Source organism: Miniopterus schreibersii (assembly GCF_964146895.1).
Source record: "Miniopterus schreibersii genome assembly, chromosome: 14".
In the NCBI taxonomy this organism is placed as follows: domain Eukaryota; kingdom Metazoa; phylum Chordata; class Mammalia; order Chiroptera; family Miniopteridae; genus Miniopterus; species Miniopterus schreibersii.
In genome coordinates this window covers 17,801,671-17,820,191 of record NC_138114.1, presented here as the reverse complement: position 1 = coordinate 17,820,191, position 18,521 = coordinate 17,801,671, and the positions used below count along the sequence as shown (strand labels likewise).

Below are 18,521 nucleotides of genomic sequence, written 5' to 3'. Positions count from 1 at the left end.
TGAATATATGAATTTGTTGTGCGTTTACCCTGTTTTAGAAGTTGTACTATCTGCAGTGCAATATCCAAGTGGAGTAATGCCTAAGGTAATTAAGATAGGTAGTGGGCAGGGTCAAAACTATAACCCGGATCTCAGCCCAGAGCTCTCTCTAGTGCTGCACTGACAGGTAGAAGCTGTGGAATAAATGGAAACTGTGCCAAAGCAGCCATGTTTCACACGATCCCATCCATGTGAGGAGCCAAGGCCAATGATGCTGGTGGCTCCCTGCCCTCCTCGTGGGCTCCTGCACATGTGCCCAGTGGTAATGCCACGTGTCTGCATCTACAAGCTCTTCTCCACCTCTCAAGGTACATTAATTTCTCCAGTCTGTCAAGTTTCCCTAGAGAAGTCGTTTTCCACAATCAGCTTATTTATTTTTTTAATTCTCACCTGAGGATATTTTTTCCATTGCTTTTTCAGAGAGTGGAAGGAAGAGAGAGAGAGAAACATCGATGTGAGAGAGACACATCAATTTGTTGCCTCCCGCATTGTGCCCTAACCCAGGCCAAGTCTGCAACCGAGGTACATGCCCTTGGCTAGAATCGAACCTGGGATCCTTCAGTACATGGGTCATTGCTCTAACTACTGATCCAAACTGGCTTATTTTTATAATACAAGCTCTTTAGGGCAGGTAATATAACAACATGTAGTTTACTACCAGCAACAAAATGGGATGATCCTTTCTAAATGTCTTATATTCATTCAGCAGACTACTGAACACTTACTATATGCCCTGCTCTGTTTGATGATATACTGTCAAGCAAGACACAGTCACCAACCTCGAGTTTATAAATATATTGAGAGACAAAAGGGTAATTTTAAGTATAAAAACTGTCTGATAGGAGAAAGCATGAGATGATATAAAATCAGAGACAGCTAATCCAGCTGAGCCAGGGAAGGCTTCCTTAGAAGGATGATGTTGAGGCTGAAACCCAAAGAGCAAGTTAGTAAGGTGGGAAGGAAGGACTTTCTAGGTGGGAGGAATAAAATATGCAAAGGTCCAAGGGTGAGAAAGGGCATCATGCTTTCGTGGGGCTGCAGGTGCTTTGTTATGGCTGGTTTATAGCATGTAAGGGCAAGAGATGAGACAGGACTGGACCGCATGGCTTCTGCTAAGCAATTTGAACTTCAACCAGAGAACACTGGGAAACCAATGGTTTTGAAGTAAGGGAATGACAAAATCTGGTTTCACTTCAGAAATTTCAGTTCGAGGGAATAGTGACAAATGAGTGGCAGCAAGATCCAGATCCTTTAGAAAGCTGCTGTGGAAATCCAGGTGAGAGATAACTGCAACCTGAAGTAAAGATGTGGAGACAGAGAATGGATTTGATCTGAAAGTTACTCAAGAAGTGTCATATACAGGACCTGATGACTGATCAAACTTGGAGAACTCACAGAGGAAACCCCGGTTCCATGTGTCAAAGCTGAGGGACTGGTGGTACTATTCACTGAGACAGAGGTATAGGAAGAGGGGTGGGCTCAAGGAGATGTCCAATAAGCAGGTGACTGTGGGTCTGTAGTTCAGGAGCGAGCTGAGCTATAGTTAGATTTGGGACTCACCAGCCTAGAGATGTTTGTTAAATCAAAAATAGGCATGGCTGGAATTGCCCAGGGAGAGAGCCCATAGAGTGACAAGACAATTAGACCAAGCAGGGATTGGATCCCTGAGGAACCCTAACATGCAAGGGACAGGCAGACGAGGAGGAGCCCAGGCAAGCAACTGGCGTCGGGGAAACCAAGGGGAAAGGACACTGTGAGGAGGCAGCAAACAGCAGTATCTGGTGTAGCCAAGAAATTAAATGAGACAAGGGATGGAGAAGGTGTTTGGATTTTACCAAGGAGATTGTTGGTGACCTTGTCTCAAGAGCAGCCGTCTTAGTGGTGTGGTGGCGGCCAAGCCAGACTGCCGTGGGTGGGAGCTGAGTGGAAGGTGAAGCGGGAGGGATGGGGTCCAGAGCCCAGGTGGAGGAATCACTCTTAGAGGGAGGCAGGGCGAAAAGGTGGTGCTGATGTGGGTAAATGTGTAGGGGAGGCCGCGGAAGTTGGAGTCCCCAGCAGGTGGCTTCTGTTTTCTCTGTGAAGGAGAAAGCGAGTTGGTGTGCCGCCTGTGGTAAGGGGCAGGAGGAGGTGAGAGCAGCGGAGGCTGGGACCAGTCTCTGTGAAGAATGAGAGAGAGCGGACCAGGGTCAGATGATTGCCAAGCACGTTCAGGGGCCAGTTGCAGTTAGAGTCCCCGAACTTTCAAGGGCACCAGTCTCTGGGGAAGTGTACCAGCAGCTCCTAGCAGCATGGCCGTAGGAATGGAAAAAATGAACAGTTGGTGGTTACAGTTTTGCATGGTAAGGGCAAGGGGATAAGCAAATTGTTGGTCTAGGGCAAGCAAGGGAAGGAAGTGAAAACAAGAAGAGGTTATGAGAGAAGCTAGAAGGGTCAAACATTTATTGAGGGCCTACTATGTCTTTAGTAATATGTAGGGAAACAGAAATACGAAGATAGGGCAATAGTTCCCAAACCTGGCTGTGCCTCAGAATCTAGCTTAATAAAAATACAGACTCCTGGCCTCATTCCTGGGGTTAAATAGGTCTCAGGTTGGGGGGCTCATAAGACTCTTCTATAGCCAGGTTTGGAAACCACTTGGACCAATGGGAAAAGCAGACAACTAAGCCAACATATGGAATACATACAGTGTCATAACCCCATGACTCTGGTCTATACAGGCTGCTGTGGCAGCCAAGAGGGCTTGGAGGTGGGAACGCAGAGGGGATGACAAGGAAATTTTCCTAGACAAGGTGAACCTGTGCCTGAGTCTGACTGTGAATCAGTTAGCCGAGCAAAGAGGGGAAGGTGCCAAATACACATTCCAAGTACAGGGAACAGCATGTGCAAAGGCAGGGCTGCATTTGTGGAACTCCAAGTCATCTGGTGTGGCAGGAGCAAAGAGTGTAAACAGGGGAGTGGTAAGCTCTCTCAGAAGGAAGTGAGAACCAGATTGTTTTGAGCCTCATTTGCTGTGCCCCACTTTCCATCAAAAGAGCATTTGTCTGCCATAGCCAGGGTACACCTAAGAAAGAGGCCAAGAATGCTGATTTTCACAGTAAATAACTTCGAAAGCAGGCTCCTCGGGGCCTGGAAGGGTTAGCCCCATAGGCTGGTATAATGCAGCAGATGTGATCTTTGCAGGCCACTAGGTGGTGAACAGTATTTTTGCTCTCACTAGAAGCTAAGCATTTACAGATTCATATTTATTTACTTACTCTGAGGGAAAGGCAGATGTCCTAAGCTCAGATGGAATTATTGAAGGAGCCTCCCCTCTAGGCTCTGAGCCAAGAACCAGAATAAGAGGCAGCTTAAAGTGATCAAATGTAAAATATATGGATGTTGTGGGAAGATGTTTTCCCCCTAAATGGTTTCTCCTCCTTTCCTTGGCCCTGAAAGCCTGAAGTAGACTCCCACGCCCTCTCTCCCCTCCTTATTCTCAGAAATCTTCAGCATATATTTCAGGATAAACCACACAAGCACGGGCACTTCATTTGTTCAGCAAACCCAAAGGTCATGGTTTGGGGCTGTTAAAGTCAGGCTCGACCCACTTCTGCAGAGTCTCCAAAATATAGTCAATCTGGGATATCCTGTGAAGTCAGGGCAATTTAGCTCTTAAACAAACACATACTGCCTGGAGGACAGCCTAAAGGACTTTGCTGTTCTGGACCAGTGTCATCACCCAGAGAAGACTCAAGGCTCATTCTGCGATCATGCTTCAACAAGCTCAAGGCTACAGTGCTTTTTGAAAGCACTCCCGATAATGAAAAGGAAAATCAGCCTGTCCTGGCCAGCCCGAGATTGCAGGTGGAGTACCAGGTGCTATGACCTTCAGAGACCTATGGATTCAGGAGTCAGGAAGAAAGCAGGGCATGGGCCCCACGCCATCTCTCAGTACAGAGGAGGATTCATTCCCAGAGCTAGAAAAGACGCAGAAGAGGGGTGGGGGGATCAAGGAGGAAGGCAGCGCTTTGCTGTCTAGAAGCACAAGCCCTGACCCCACCTATAGTTAAGCCTTGTCCAGTATACTGCCAGCCAAGGGGTGTCCTCATTAGGCAAACAGGAAAACAGAGGCTTAGCCTTAGAGTTCTGCAGCTCTGCATGACCCTGGGGATCATCGAATCCAAGGACAGAGAAATAATTTCCCATTCTGAGCCTCTGCAGTCTCTTTTGAGCCCTACTGGCTCTGTGGCAAATAGCTTTCCATGAAAAAGAGTTAGGCTCCTGGAAGATGCCAATTTAACACTCTTAGATTTGAAAGCTGTGAGGGAGGTGGAACAGGCTTCAATAACAAAGGCCTGAGCTTCATGAGGGCCTGGGCTCAGAAGGTACAAGTTGTATCTAGGCACTGAGAACCCTAATAATGTTCATCATGGTTAACAGAAGTTACTATATGTGGGGCATTGTACTAAGCACTTTTCACACATGATGTCATTTACCCAATTGGAGAGGGAAAGGGAAAGAGAAAGGTTCTGTGGGACAGAAGCCACCAAGGGATGGCAGGGAAGAATCCTATAGGCCTTAGCAACTGTATTAGTTTGGGCTAAGGCTGCTGTAACAGCCTACTGGAGCTGCCATAACAAAGTACCACACAGCCTGAGTGGGTTAAACAACAGAAACTTAATTATCTCACAGTTCTGGAGGCTGGAAGTCCAAGATCAAGATGTTGTTGAGCCCGGCCGGGCGTGGCTCAGCAGTTGAGCGTCGACCTAGGATCCAGGCGATCAGGGTTCGATTCCCAGTCGGCACATACCTGGGTTGTGGGCTCGATCAATGACTCTCTCATCATTGATGTTTCTATCTCTCTCTCTCCCTCTCCTTTCCTCTCTTTGAAATCAATAAAGATATATTTAAAAAAAAAAAAAGATGTTGTTGACATGGTTGGTTCCTCCTGGAGGCTAAGGAAACGGATCTGTTGCAGGCCTCTCTCCTTGGCTTGTAGATGTCTCCCAACGTCTCTTGACATCCTTTCTTCTCTATGTATGTCTCTGTGTCCAAATTTCCCCTTTTTATAAGGACACCATCATATTGGATTAGGGCTCACTCTACTGAGCTCATTTTAATGTGATTACCTCTGTCGAGATCTATCCCCAATAAGGTAACATTCTAAGGTACTGGGGTTAGTACTTCAACATATGAACTTTGGGAAAGGATAACTCCACCTACAACAGCGATGTCTAACCAAACTTTCTCCTTTGATTAATGAGGATACTGAAGCCTCGAGTAGGAAAGTGATTTGCACAGGGTCACACAACAAATTAAAAAAACTAAGACTAGAATCCAGGTCTGTAGGGACCCTGAGCCTTGAGCGGACTTCCCCAGTAGCAGCACTGCCTGCTTTTAGAAGCCCCTTCTCTGAGAAGGGGATCCCTAAGCCTGGACAAGTCTGGGAGGCCTGGTGAGAACACCCTAAAACTCTCTTACAAGCCAATATTTGGAAAAAGACTCTAAAATGCCAGAGTGCAGTGAGCCCTATTAATGGAGCTTAATATAAGCACTGGGGTTTCTTTTCCATGGTCAAGCCCTTGTTAAGGAGGCAGATGTGTAGTGTGTCAGCCAGAACTTGGCTCCTTACTTGCAGCCCTCCACCAGAGCAGTCAGCCGGAATGGGGCTGGGTGGTGTGGCTTCCCGCAAGCTCCCTCCCATTGTTCTCTGTCTTCCCAGCCTCTGCCTCGAGGCTGGCATCTGGCCTCCATACCTGCCAGAAGGCTGGTAGGCCTCCATTTTGCAATCTGTTTTGAGAACTCACTAAGAAGGCTGTTTTGAAGGCCTCATGCAACTTGTAGGAGCAACACGAGTTTAAAAGCCTGGCTTTTGCAGCTTCAAAAACAAGGAGGCAAAAATTGAGATTGAATATAGCACAGAAGTGTGGGTGACACCAAACCACAGATAAGTTGATAGGCTGTGAGGAAGGAAGTGAAAAGTTCACCTTGTCCTTCCCTGTAACAGAGGGCTGTTGGTTTTGCAGAGGTTTGCTTTTTTTAAAAAAAAAATTTCATTCAATAAAAATAGCTTGGTGGGACAATGTATTCTAGCATTCGTGGAAATAAAAACTCGGAACCACATCATAGGATGTTCTGCTCCAAACTTGGCCCTGGTTCCCCAGGCAGCTCCCAGCTCCTTCTGATTTATGCAGCAGCAGTGGAGGCCCTCGCCCTGTCCCAGGTGGGGTCTGGCCTTCAGGGAGGAAGGGAGGAGATGGTTCAGCGGCATCAGCTGTTTCCCTTCTCTGAGCCAAGACCCTGCCTCAGCTAGCAACTCAGCTTTGTCCCCTGAGTCTGCCTTCTGCACTGTGAAAAGTTTCCATCACAAAGGGCCGATTCAGGAAGCCAAGGTTAGAGGCAAACGGTCTTATTTGAAAATGGTTAAGGTCAGCGAGGCCTTGGGCTTCCTGCATTGATTGCTCTCCCAGGGCCTGGGACCAGCCCAGCAGGGTGGGACAGGCAGCTCTGCAGGTTACAGGATGTGAAAGTGGGGACTGAGGTTAGGAAAAAGAATAAAAGGCTGGGACCAGAACACACCCAGCAGAGGGCCATGTGCAGTTCTCCTCTTTAGGGTTTCCTGTGGGTACACTGAGAACATTGTGTTCTGGCTGGGAACTTACCCAGCTGAGCCAGCTCTGGAGGCTGCCTCTGGGTCCTAGTGCTGCCTCTCACACACCCTCAGCCTTAGTTGCCTGCACCTGCACGAAGCCCACTGTAGGACCCCAGGAGGCCATTGCCACTGTGTCCCCTCTACTGAGGCCCCCAGTGACCAGACTGTGAGCACATACCTTCTGATTAATCCTGCATTTCCTAGGCAGCCTCAATGTGCTTGGCACTGTCACACAGTAGCACCTCATGTCCCCCAACAACAAAAAAACATCCTTCAGATGACCAAACAGAGGCTCTGGGACATTGGGAGAAATAATTAAGGTCAGTATCAAGGTTTTTGGACCTAGGTCCCCTGACACTTTAGGGATAACTGATTTTGAGATAGCACTTCAAGAATAAGGTGCTTTCTTAATGAATTCTCCAAAACAGCTAAAGCTCAGGCACACAGTGCAGAACTGTCCAGAGGAGTCATGGCCCGAACCCTGTCCTGTCCAGAGTATGGCAAGACCTAGTGATTGTGTCTGTCCTGTGCACAAGCTCCCTGGAACTGCCACAGAAGCATTTGTGCAGCATCACACCAGGCCCCAGCTTATTCTGTGCCTGTGGAGGGTCCCGGAACTCAGAGGTATATGCTAGGCCCCAGCTCAAGTAGCCAAGAATCAGTGAGCCAACAGTGAGGGAGAGAGGACAATGGAGGGGATGGAGGCTCTGATTAGAAGAGATTTTTGCAGTTTGTAAAGTGGGTCCTGGATTATAAATTCCTCTGCTAGACTGTAAGCCTCTTTTTCCAAGTTATCTTTACATCTTGTGTGTGTGCTGGTCCTCGACAGACAGCTGCTAGATGACCGGAATGAAAGTTATTCACTTTAGCTATGGATCACAGGTCATTCAACAACTGCGCATTGAGCACCTACTATATACTAAGCACTGCCTGAGATAATGAGCACACAATTGCTAAAAACAAATGCACAAAGGAAAGGCAGTCATGGTGACAGACCCTCCTAGAGATCACGGTCCAGTGGAAAGAAAGGCATTCAATAAGCAAGAGCAATCCCAAGGTCCACGGTCATCCTAGGGGAAGTCCAGGGTGCTATGGGTGAGCAAAATTCCTGAGGAAGAGACCTTTAAGCTGTGACCCAATGGAAATTACCCAGATAAAGGAGGTTGGGAAAAGGAGGTTCAGGCAGAGGTGACGGTTGCTTGTGAAGACCTGGAATTTAACAAGCAGGTGGCTCATTGAAAGAACAGAAAAGTCTTCTAAGTCTTCCTGAACTCCACCAACAGGAAATCCAGTTCTCACTCCAAGGGAGAGCCCAGCCATTGTTATTATCAGTGAGAAAGGAATCCTACTGCTTCTCTGTGTCCTGCCCCTAGGCCCTTGACTCCATTTCTGGGGAAACCAGAGGAATCCTCAAAGATGACTGGGACCCATCTTGAGTCAGGAAGGAGGAAGGCCATGGGTATGGCTAGAAAGAGCAGGTATTGGTCCAGTCACTGGGACCCTTGGTTGAGAAACTGGGCAAAACACTTTCCTCCTCTCTCTGGACCTCAAGTTTCATGCTTTCTATATTCTCAGTAGTTAGCCTGACACTCAGACCTTCCTGAATTAATGAATGCCTGCAGTTTCCATCTGTTCCTTCCAATGCTAAGATTCTGGGTCTAAGACCCACAGTCAGTCCTGCCCAGGATTCTTCTGGCAATAGAAGTGCCATGGAAGGAAGGAGCACAGTACCCAGCACACCCACAACAAATGTGTGCTGAATAAATGAGTATACAAGTGAATGAATAAATGAATGAATGCTCTCCCTGAAGTCATTCTAAAGGCTTTATGGACCCTTCCTTGATCTGCAGCCCTCCTGTCCCTGTGCAGTCATTATCACCCAGCCACTTCATAGACAGACACCAGACTTAGCGATGAAAATGAACCTAGAGCTTGCCTTGAGTGCTCCATCCTAGAGAAAGGGGATGTAAGAGTTGAGGGGCAGTGTAAGGAAGAAAGAGAAGGAGCTAAGATGCGCAGAGTGCAGATGAGCGCCCATCCTCAGGCAGCACTCCCTGCCTGCCACTCTTCCCAGAACTCTCCAGGGCTGGAAATGGACAAGCGCTCCCTGAGCCACCTTATTCCCTGCTTGGCCTGAATCGGGTACTGTAGTAAGGGCAAGAGTTCCCAGCTTGGGCACACCCTCAAATGCATTCTCCCTCTCCTGTGGGTTTCCAGGCCAGCCCGCAGAAGCCTGATTCATCCGCAACCACACTGAAACATAGAATTAATTCTGGCTATATCCTGGGTGAGCTAGGCCATTATGGCAACCAAACCACCACTTACAACATTATTTTGATGGGAAAATGTGTTCTGAGCTCCAAGCAACCAAATTATAAGTCGGACACAGGCACACCCAGGTTCGAATCTCAGTTTTAACGCTTCCTAACCATGTGGTCACGGGCAAGGCACCATCCTCCCCAGCCTCAGTTTCCCACTTTGTAAAAAAATACTTCCTTTTAGAAGGTTGTAGTGCAGACTAAACGGACACCTGTGAAAGTGCCCACGGCACATGGCAAATGTTTTCTTCCTTTCATCAGGGTTTTTATGAAGAGACCTGGAGACCCTTCGAAGTGGGTCCTAATCCAGCTTGCATGGGGGCAGTATTACCACTGGACTTGGGCTCAGAGCAAGTGTTTTTGAGATAAATGAGCTGCTGTCTTAGAAATCACAGAACATTCCTCATCTTTGACCTTCTCCAGTCTTTTACTGGCTTATCTGAGCCAAGAAACTTCTGCCCCTACTCGGCTCCCTCTCCCCCAATCTCCATGAGCAGCATTGTGCTGACTTCCTTTGCTCCCAGTCCTGGGAAGGGGCTTCGCCTCTGGAAGGGGCCAGAAGCCCCGGCCTTTCACCTCAGGCCTGGATGAGAGCCCAGAAGAGCAAGCAGGAGGAGCACAGAGCCCCAGGCGGGCCCACCACCCTGGCCAGAGGCAGGCAGACCTCCTTTGCTGGCTTAGGCTTTGGCCCCTCCTTGCTTCATTTGTTTCCAAGCTGCAGCCAGAACAGTCTGTACCCAAAGGAGGGTGATCGGGCCAAGGAATCCGTAGGGTCCTAAAGGCCCACCTATTCCTTTTTTTGCCCTTGTTCCCATAAGTCAGGGTCCCTGGCCTTGGGTTTCTTGTCCCCTGCCCAGGGTCACCAGCACTGTGGTCAGTCGCCTTGAATGAGTCTCCCTACACTGCACTGTGCTCCCCACATTCCATCTCCACTTGATGCCACTGTCTCCACAATAATCTCCACTTTCCCACTTTGGGAACCACAGAGCCTCCTCAGACCCTTCCTCCATCTTTCCAGGTCCTGTCCTTGCCACTCACTCTGCAGTACTTCCCATTGGGCCTCTACTTCTCCAGCCCCACCCCACCCCACCCCACCTCTTTTCCCATCCCCCAATCCTGCAATAACAAAAACAAAAACTCTTGTGAAAGTAATATGAGCTCATAGTGAAAACCCAACAGTGCAGAAGGTGAAAATGAAAAAGGAAAAGCTCCCCTCCCCTCCGTCCCACAGAGATAACCTCTGTAAACAGTTTTTCCAGTATCCTTCTAGATGTTTCCTCTGCACACTTAAGTGTGTGTCTGCGGGGGGTGTCCTCTTTTCTCATCAGAATGAGATTGTAGCATACAAGTTATTCTGCAACTTGTTCTTTTTACCTGGCAATATATCTTGAACATCTTTCCAAAATCTACCTTACTCTTTTTAACACCCACATAATATTCCATGATTTGGATCTACTGTAATTTATTTCACTGTTCCCCTGGCATAGGAACCTAGGTGGCTTTCAGTTTTTGCAATCACTGACTACTTGGTTCCCAGCCTCAGGTCTCAAACCTCCAGTCTGCCCTCCACACCACTGCCCAATGCTAACACCCAACTCAACCACCTTCCTTGCCTAAAGGTTATTCACTAGGTGTTTATCTCCCCTTCTAGATCTTAAACTCATCAAGACAGGGTGTTTGCCTAGGAGCTCCTGGCAAGGAGCACTCTAGACCTGTCAACTCTGCAGTTTTGGAGCCAACCTCAGCGCTGCCCTAGGGAAATGTAAGGAGGTTCTCAGGCCACATGGATACTCATTCTTTGTTTTCACATATATTTATTGGGAACTCTTGTGGGCCTGACTTTGTACAGTTTACTGGAGCTCCAGGATGAAACAGATACAACCTTGGCCTCCTGGAGCTTACAGTCAGTGGGAAAGGCAGGCATTGGACACCCACACAGATAAACACATGTATAATTACATATGGAATGAGTGCTTTGAAAGGAAACAACAGAGAAGGAAGGATGGGCCAACAGGGAGGGCCTCTCTGAAGAGGTGATAAGGTACAATGGAGACTGCCAGTGCAAGCCAACAGACCATAGGATCTGGTTCCCATTCCAGGCTACTCTGGACACTTCCCCTTTAGTCTTCTCATCTGACAAGAAGGGAAATCCCCTTCCCAGTTTTAACTTTCTGTGACAATAATAAATGCTACTAGAGTTCAAGGGAAGCAGAGTTACCCACTGCCTGGGAGGTGTCAGGGAGACTGCTTGCTGATTTTACACTGACCTTGATTCATATGTGGGCTCTAGTTCCATTTAATTCTGGGCCAAATATTTATTGTGCATACACCATATGTATCAACATAGAGAAGGTGTGTGTGTGAGTATGTGTGGGTGATGGGGGGAGTTGTGGTGGTGGCAGTGGTGGATGCTTAAAGATTTAAAATATGTGACTTCTGAAGGAGTTTACAGTCCAGTGGGGCATCAGACCCAGAATAGGATCTTTTCAATATACAGTGAGTGTCAAGTGAGAAGTGGTTATGTGAACTGAGCTCTAGCTTCAAAGTCAAGCAGGTCTGGGCTGGACTCTCTGCCCTGTACTACCTGGCAGGGGAACATGGAGCTTCCCAAGTGTGTTGAAAGAGGGCTCCTGGAGGGCTCTGAGCTTCAGACAAGCTTGGAGTGAGTCAGAGCTAGAAGGGGATCTGGGGAAAGTAATCACTGTGAAGATGGGAGCAAGTGGAAAGAGAAGACTCTTAAGACCATAGAGGAAAGGCATCCCACAGGTCACAAGGAATCTGGGTAAAGTCAATTACACCAGTGCTGGGGAAAAAAATCCAATAAAAAAAGTGCAATTTAAGGAGTGCAAGCATCCCCCATTCTCTTCCCCTTGGCCACGGATTTCATGCCCCAGAGAGGGCACCAGATGGGAGAAGACAGAAATCTGCTGTGACCTCTGCCAGTCTCACTTGTGGGTCTATGTGTCTGTTTCTCTTTAACGTGATTAAAAATACTGTAAATTATATGCTTATACTTTGTTGATGTCCTCTTTATGATCCACTGTACATGGCTGTATATATTTTGCACATCTACATACATATTACCGTGCAAAGTTGTATACACAAAGCTATGCACACTGTACTTTATGGAAAATTTAAGAGCATTTCAGAGGTAATTAGAACCACATGTGATTTTCCCCTCCTGTGCTGTGAAAGGAAGATGACTCTAGAGATAGGCAAGGGTCTGCCCTAGAGACTTGGTGGGCCAAAGTAAGGAGCCAGATCTGTGTTAAAGATAATGGGGAGCTATTAAAAGGTTCACAGAGAGAAGTCCTAATGAGGCTGCACTAGGCCTAATAAAGAAAAAGTTCCAGACGCTCCTTGTTTCTACTTAAGAAAATAGTTGTCTCCACAATCAGACCAGTAAATCCCAAACCAGTTCTGTCCATAACTTATCTCTGCCTCACTTTCTCCATCTGTAGAAGAAAGCCTGCCACAGCGTGGGGCTGCAGGACCACAAGGTCAGCTTTGGCAAGCAAGGAGGCCCAGAAGCCCAGGGGGCTTCAGGTCAGCCTCAGCAAAACCCAATGACAGTGTCATCACATCTGAATGTCAGTCCTTGCCTCCGGGGCTGGCCAGCTCTGGAGTTGGTGCATCAGGATTAGGATCCTGTTCTTTGGGGGAAAGAGCTTGGTGAAGCTTCTGCTGGCCTATTGATGTCTTTCTTTCCAGGGCAAGAGACTCTTAAAACTTCCTGGGAGAGTGAGGCAACACGCTTCATTGTGCAGCTCTCAGCAAATGCAGCAGCTGCAGCAAGTGCTAAAGAAAAGCTCCCATAATAACCATGTGTGATAATAAAAAAGATAGAGAGGCAAATAGGTATGTAGGTCAACTCAAAAATAGCCACCCACCCATTTGGCCTGAGTAACCCTTTGTGCCAGGTGGGTACAAAGGGGTTTCTTCCATCTCCTCTCAAGCTGATCTTCCCAGCTTTTTTTCTAGTTTGCCTTAAATAAAAGTTCCTTCCTGAACTAGCTGGAGGTGGCCTGGGCAGTTCTGGCAGGGAGCCCTACAGGGGCAGGCACTACTCTCTGCACTGCCTCCACCAAACAAATCCTGGGGTCAGAGGGCAAGGGCTTGACCTCTCTGACGTGGGTTCTTGGGGCTGAGTTGGGGGGTTTAGGGTGGTGACTCACGGGCACTCCGCAGCCCACCCCCATAAGGGTTTTCGGGCACCCAGGAGACCTCCCCCGCCCCAACAGAGGCCGCTTTGTTAAGTGACCGGGTCCCAGGAGAGTTACAGCCTCAGGGCTGTGAGGGCCTCCTCAGCCTCCCCCTTCCCCCGCCTCCCCCCCTTCTCCTGCCCTCTTCAGAAAGGCCGGGGCCCCTCCGCCCTGCCCCCACCCAGCAGCCCGGGGACCAAAGCGCTGAGCTCAGCATCTCCGCGCACGCGGCGCTCTTCCCGGCGGTGGGCGGAGCCTCCTCCTTCCCAGGGCCGGGCGGGGCCGGGGAAGACCCGCCCCCTCCCCCGCTCCACTCTCCCATCCTCTCCCATCCCCCCAGACGTACGTTCTCCGAGTCACGTCCCCGCTTTTCCCCGCCCCCCAGGCCCCTGGAGGGGGTCCGCGGAGACAGACCCACCCCCTCCCCGAGTCAGCTGGTCAGCATCTGTCACCTCAGAGGTCGGGCTCCCCCAAGGGCTCACTCGGCAGGGGGTGGGAAGGGCAGGGGTAGGGAGCAGGGGGTCTTCCCTTCCCCCACGCCGGCTGGCCCTACTACAGACCGCGGGGAAGTCGGGGAAGCTCCTGTGTGCCCCTCTTCCCGGAGCCGACTCTAGAAATCTAGAATTTTTGTGTTTTTCTCTGCGTTTGTTCTTTAAGTACAAAAAGATTCAGCGGTGGCTCCTAGATTCCTATGCCGAAGTGTGTCCTTTGTGGGATACAAACTGGACACAGGGACGCGGAGAGGTCCCTCTTTTGGCCCACCAGTTCCCAAATTAGCCTTCCTAGAGGAGACCAGAGCTCTTGGGAAGGATACCTGGAGGGATGTGGTGACAGAATAACTGTCACTTTGGGGCCTGTGGGTGTCTAGCCAAAGGGAAACCCCTTGGGCAGCAGTCTGTCTTGTCATTGAGTCAGCACTGGGACTAGTGGGGCAAAGAGGAGGGCTCCCTAATTCGGTATGGGGAGGAAGAACCTGATCACATAAAACAAGGCCAATCCAGGAGAGAAAGTTTTTTGTCAACAACTCCAGATGTTCACTCTACCTCTTCTACACCACCACTCCCCAACATGTACTGGCCCCCTTCCCAGCCAGCAGTACCCATACAGGCTCAAAACTAAGAGTGGTTTGGGATCAAGGAAACGAGCCCATATCCAGAGTCAGGGCTCCAGCCTGCTGACTGGCAAGTCACTGCACCTGTCTGAGCCTGTTTTCTTTTTTTGTTTTAATCCTCACTTGAAAATATGGTTTTTTTACTGATTTTTTAGAGAGACAGGGAGGGAAGGAAAAACATTGGTTGCTTCCTGTACGCTCCACCCTACTACCACCACCTGCGATGGAACCCAAAACCTAGGTATGTGCCCAGACTGGGAATTGAACCTGCAACCTTTCGGTGCACCAGACCACACGCCAACCAACTGAGCCACCCGGCCAGGGCTGAGCCTCAGTTTTCTTACTTGTAAAATGACACTGCTGAGGCCTGGCCTGCCTACACTACACAAATATTACTTGTTATTTTTACTGACAGAGTTATGAAAATACTAAAGGATATGGAAGTTTTTTTAAACCATAAAGAGCTCCAGAAAGGTTAAAGATCTTTGTGAGAGGTAGCAAAGTTGCCAGGTGGAACTGGCAGCTTCCATCACCTGCCAGCCAAGGAATTCCAGAAAAAGGCTCAGGTTGTAGACCATGGATGGCTGCCTTTTGCATAAGCCTGAGTTTCCCAAACTTTTGGCTACTAAAGGCATTGAAGATTAAAAAACAAAACAAAACAAAAAACACTTCTGAATGAGGCTAGAGACTTGGCAGAGGGGCAAGGGAATGTTTGCAAGCCTGGGAAAAGATAAGTTCTGGGGATTGAGTGAGGCCTAACTAACTGCCAGGGGAGTGAGAGATCATTGGTGCCTCCTAAGGTTCCCCCCTCCAGCAAGTTTCCTGTCCATAAAGTGGGGAGGGAGGCAGCAAGGGGGTGCTATCCCAGGACCCACAGGCCCTAACATTTAAGGTTCATTCCACTGATAAGAATTCTGACAAGTAAGAGGGCTGATTCCCCTCTCTCTGCTGAGCATTCTAATCCAGCCTTACTTACCTCACTCAGCTCCTTGGGGTATCCAGAGGCTGGACAGCCTTCCTGGTCTTTCTGCTCTGGAAAAACCAAAAAAGAGATCTCATTTGGCTCTCTAGGCAGGCAGTGAGCCAGGATTCAGACTTACCCACTGTAGCAGCTCCTGATCATCCTTGCCATCCCCCTTCCCTTCCCACCCCCAGCTTGATGAGCAAAGCCCACCCTAACCCCACCCTCCCCTTTGATATATGGCAATTGGAAACCCTCAAAAGGCAAGAACACTGAAAAGGCTGGAACTGGAATGTCTGTTTCTACCTTCTCTGGCAGGCCTCCTCCAGATGGTCCACACCCTTACAGGCCTGGCCTGGGATTTTTAGCAAAGCAGCTCCATGAAACTCATGATTTTTCTTTCCTTTAGTATGATTCTTATGGACGTTGAAGGGGCCTTTGAGATTGTCTAGTTCTGAGTTTTCAAACCTGGGGTTTGAAAATCCCAACACTACATGAAGCCACAGGATAATCACAGTGCATCTTTTCTTTATTAAAATGGCTTTTAAATTTTATTTTTAATCCTAACCTGAGGATGGTGTGTTTTTTATTGATTTTTTAGAGAGAGAGAGAGAGAGAGAGAGAAACATGGGTCAGTTGCCTCTTGTTGGTGCCCCGACTAGGGCTCGAACCGGCAGTCCTTTTTGGGATGATGCTCAGTCAGCTGAGCCACCCAGCCTGGCTGGGCTCAAAAAATTTTTTAAGTAAAAAAATTGAACTTAAGAAAAACTTAACTTTTATTTAAGTTAACCTAAATAATTTAACTAGTAAGTAATTTTAAAGTTTGCCACTAAAATTAACAAGGACAAAATGTAAAAATAGAATGCAAAGTTGTATTATTTGTAATAAAAATACTGAACTTCAAAGATATGTTCTGTTTCCTACAGGCTGTTTCAGGCCACAGCCCAGAACCTTATTCATCCTTAGTGGCCAAATGACCTGAACTTAGATCAGTGACTCCTGGCCCTCATAGGGCCTGGGCTTACTTCAAAGCCACTGTGCTTAGGCTTCAGGTACTAACTGAAGAGGGATGTTGCCTCACCCTCCTTCCACTTCTATTTTCTTTCCTCAAAAGGGTGCAGAAGCCAGGATGGGAGAGGGGTCCTGGCTGAAAGTTGGCCCTGGAGCCAATGGGATTCCTTTCTGAGAGGTGGTGGGGTGTGTGAGTGAGAAAAGAGATGGTGCCCTGGAGTCTGGCTGGGCCCCTTTGACAACTCACTTGCCCACTCTGGGTGTGTGGGAAACAAGGTGGCAAGCAGTGGAAGTCTGGTAGGCCTCTGTGCTTTTCACCACAGTGGCTGGGGTTAATGGAGTTCTGTCAGGATCCTAAGACTACCCTCCTAGTACTCAAAGCCCCCATCCTTTTTCATGGTGGCTTATTAAGCCATCCCTTTGTGTGGTTCCCACTGCCCTTGCCCTGTCCCCAGAGGAAATAACTTCTTGTTGTCATTGGAAAGGGACCAGGACCAACGCAGGTCTGTCCTGGCACAGTCTGGAACATGTGGGTTCTTGACTTTGTGCAGGAAAGATTTCACGAGACAAGTCCAGGTGATTTTGAGAATATGTTTGTTAAAGCTGGGGACAGTAAAGCAAAGGAAGGGCTTAAGGTAGAAGAGGCAAGATCACAGCAACAGGAGTGAGCCTAGACTGGGCTGCCTTGACTCAGGAAAGGAAGTCACAGTAACAGAAGTGAGCCATGCTGGGCTTCGTGGATTCAGGAAAGGAAGTTACAGAGGCAAAAGGAGAGTCCTTAGAGACAGGTTCAGGGGGTTAGCCCAGGACAAGCTGCTGCCTCCTGCTGCTCCCCTGGTTGCTAGTCTAGTGAGGACCTTTATAAATCAGGAGAAAGAAAGCAAAAGTGCACACCTGAGGAGAGGAGGGGAGCATACGGGAGTCCTCGAGAGAGAGCGCGTGCACTGGGTCTTTTGTCTTGAGGGTTTTTAAAGTTTTTTTATTTACAAACTTTTGTGTGGAGGGCTGACTTTCAATAGATCGCAGGGAGGGAGCTTCTCTGCTATATATGAAACCCCGACCCAGAAGCAGGTTGTCTAAAGATAGTCAAACAAGGCTGATCTGATTCTGGGTCGGGGTTTCATATGTAGCAGAGCAGCTCCCTTGCTGTGATCTATTGAAAGTCAGCCCTCCACACAAGGGTTTGTAAATAAAAAAACCTTTAAAAGTTAAACAATGGTTTAAACAAGATTGTTAAACAATAGTTTAATATCAGGTTCCCCACAAACGTTCCATGACAGGCAAGGAGTCAGCCCCCTTTCAGGGATGAGAGGCTTTCTGCACCTGACCTTGGACCTCTGTCTAGACAAGAGGGGCATGCCACACCACCCCTTCTGTGTTGAGGGTTTTTATCTGTTCTCTAAAGGTGGAAGTTTTAGGGGAGGTCTCAGGGAAGGGTCTCAAGAGAATATTCAACAGCTTTCCAGGTATGTTCTTTAATATGCTGATACATCAAAATGAGCCTTTAGGGAGATTGGGATCATTCCCTGGTCAGCTTCACTGCCTTACTTTTATCTTGGATTTGTTTGGCTCTAATTGGGCTCTTTTGTTGTTGTTATTTATTCCTCTGACTTCATCCATTTTGGTCTGTTATCTCTCTCCCTGACTAGGGTGATTTAAACTACTCACTCTCTGGTTGGGGAGGAAAGGTATAAAGCATCTGCTCCTAAGTGTCCTTGGTTAGAAAGATAAGATCTTGTGATTAATTAGCAGGCGGTTAATTGCTCAGCCTTGTTTAACTATCTTGTCTCAGTTTCCCTCATTCCACTGGTCAGGAAATTTTCCTAACTTGCTATCCTATCTCATTGTGAATCCTAGGAGCCCAGCAGAACTGGCTGGCTGTGAGCTCATCATTTTCACGTGTGGGCCTAGTCTCCATAGCTGCATGCCACCTCACCAGCCCCTAACCCATCCCCAGCCCACAGGGAGGCCCTTTGACAGTCTGGGGAGCCAACCCAGTGTTCCTTCCTGGACCTATCTTTCTGGGAGGTCAGCAGCAGACAACCCAACTAAAGGAGAACATCTGGACTGCCTGGAGAGCTTTTGTACAAAAGGGCCTCATCCAGACCTTCCAAATCAGAATGGGAGTTAGGATAATTGGAAATCCTCAGATGTTTCCAATTATTCATCAGGCTTGAAAGTCATTGATTAATAAAGAATCTCTCTGGGCCTCAGTTTCCTCATCTGTAGAATGGCACTATATTCATTC

At 48.3% G+C, this 18,521-nt stretch overlaps 1 protein-coding gene across 1 annotated transcript in view; it reads right to left on the bottom strand.

The window, feature by feature from the left end:
• ASCC1 (activating signal cointegrator 1 complex subunit 1) overlaps positions 1–15,323 on the bottom strand; it is a 107,485-nt gene extending 92,162 nt beyond the window's left edge. The window contains exon 1 of the mRNA XM_081157447.1: positions 15,278–15,323. The gene's annotated coding sequence lies outside the window, so the exon portion shown is untranslated. The remainder of the gene's footprint in view (positions 1–15,277) is intronic.
• Positions 15,324–18,521: the final 3,198 nt, after the last annotated feature.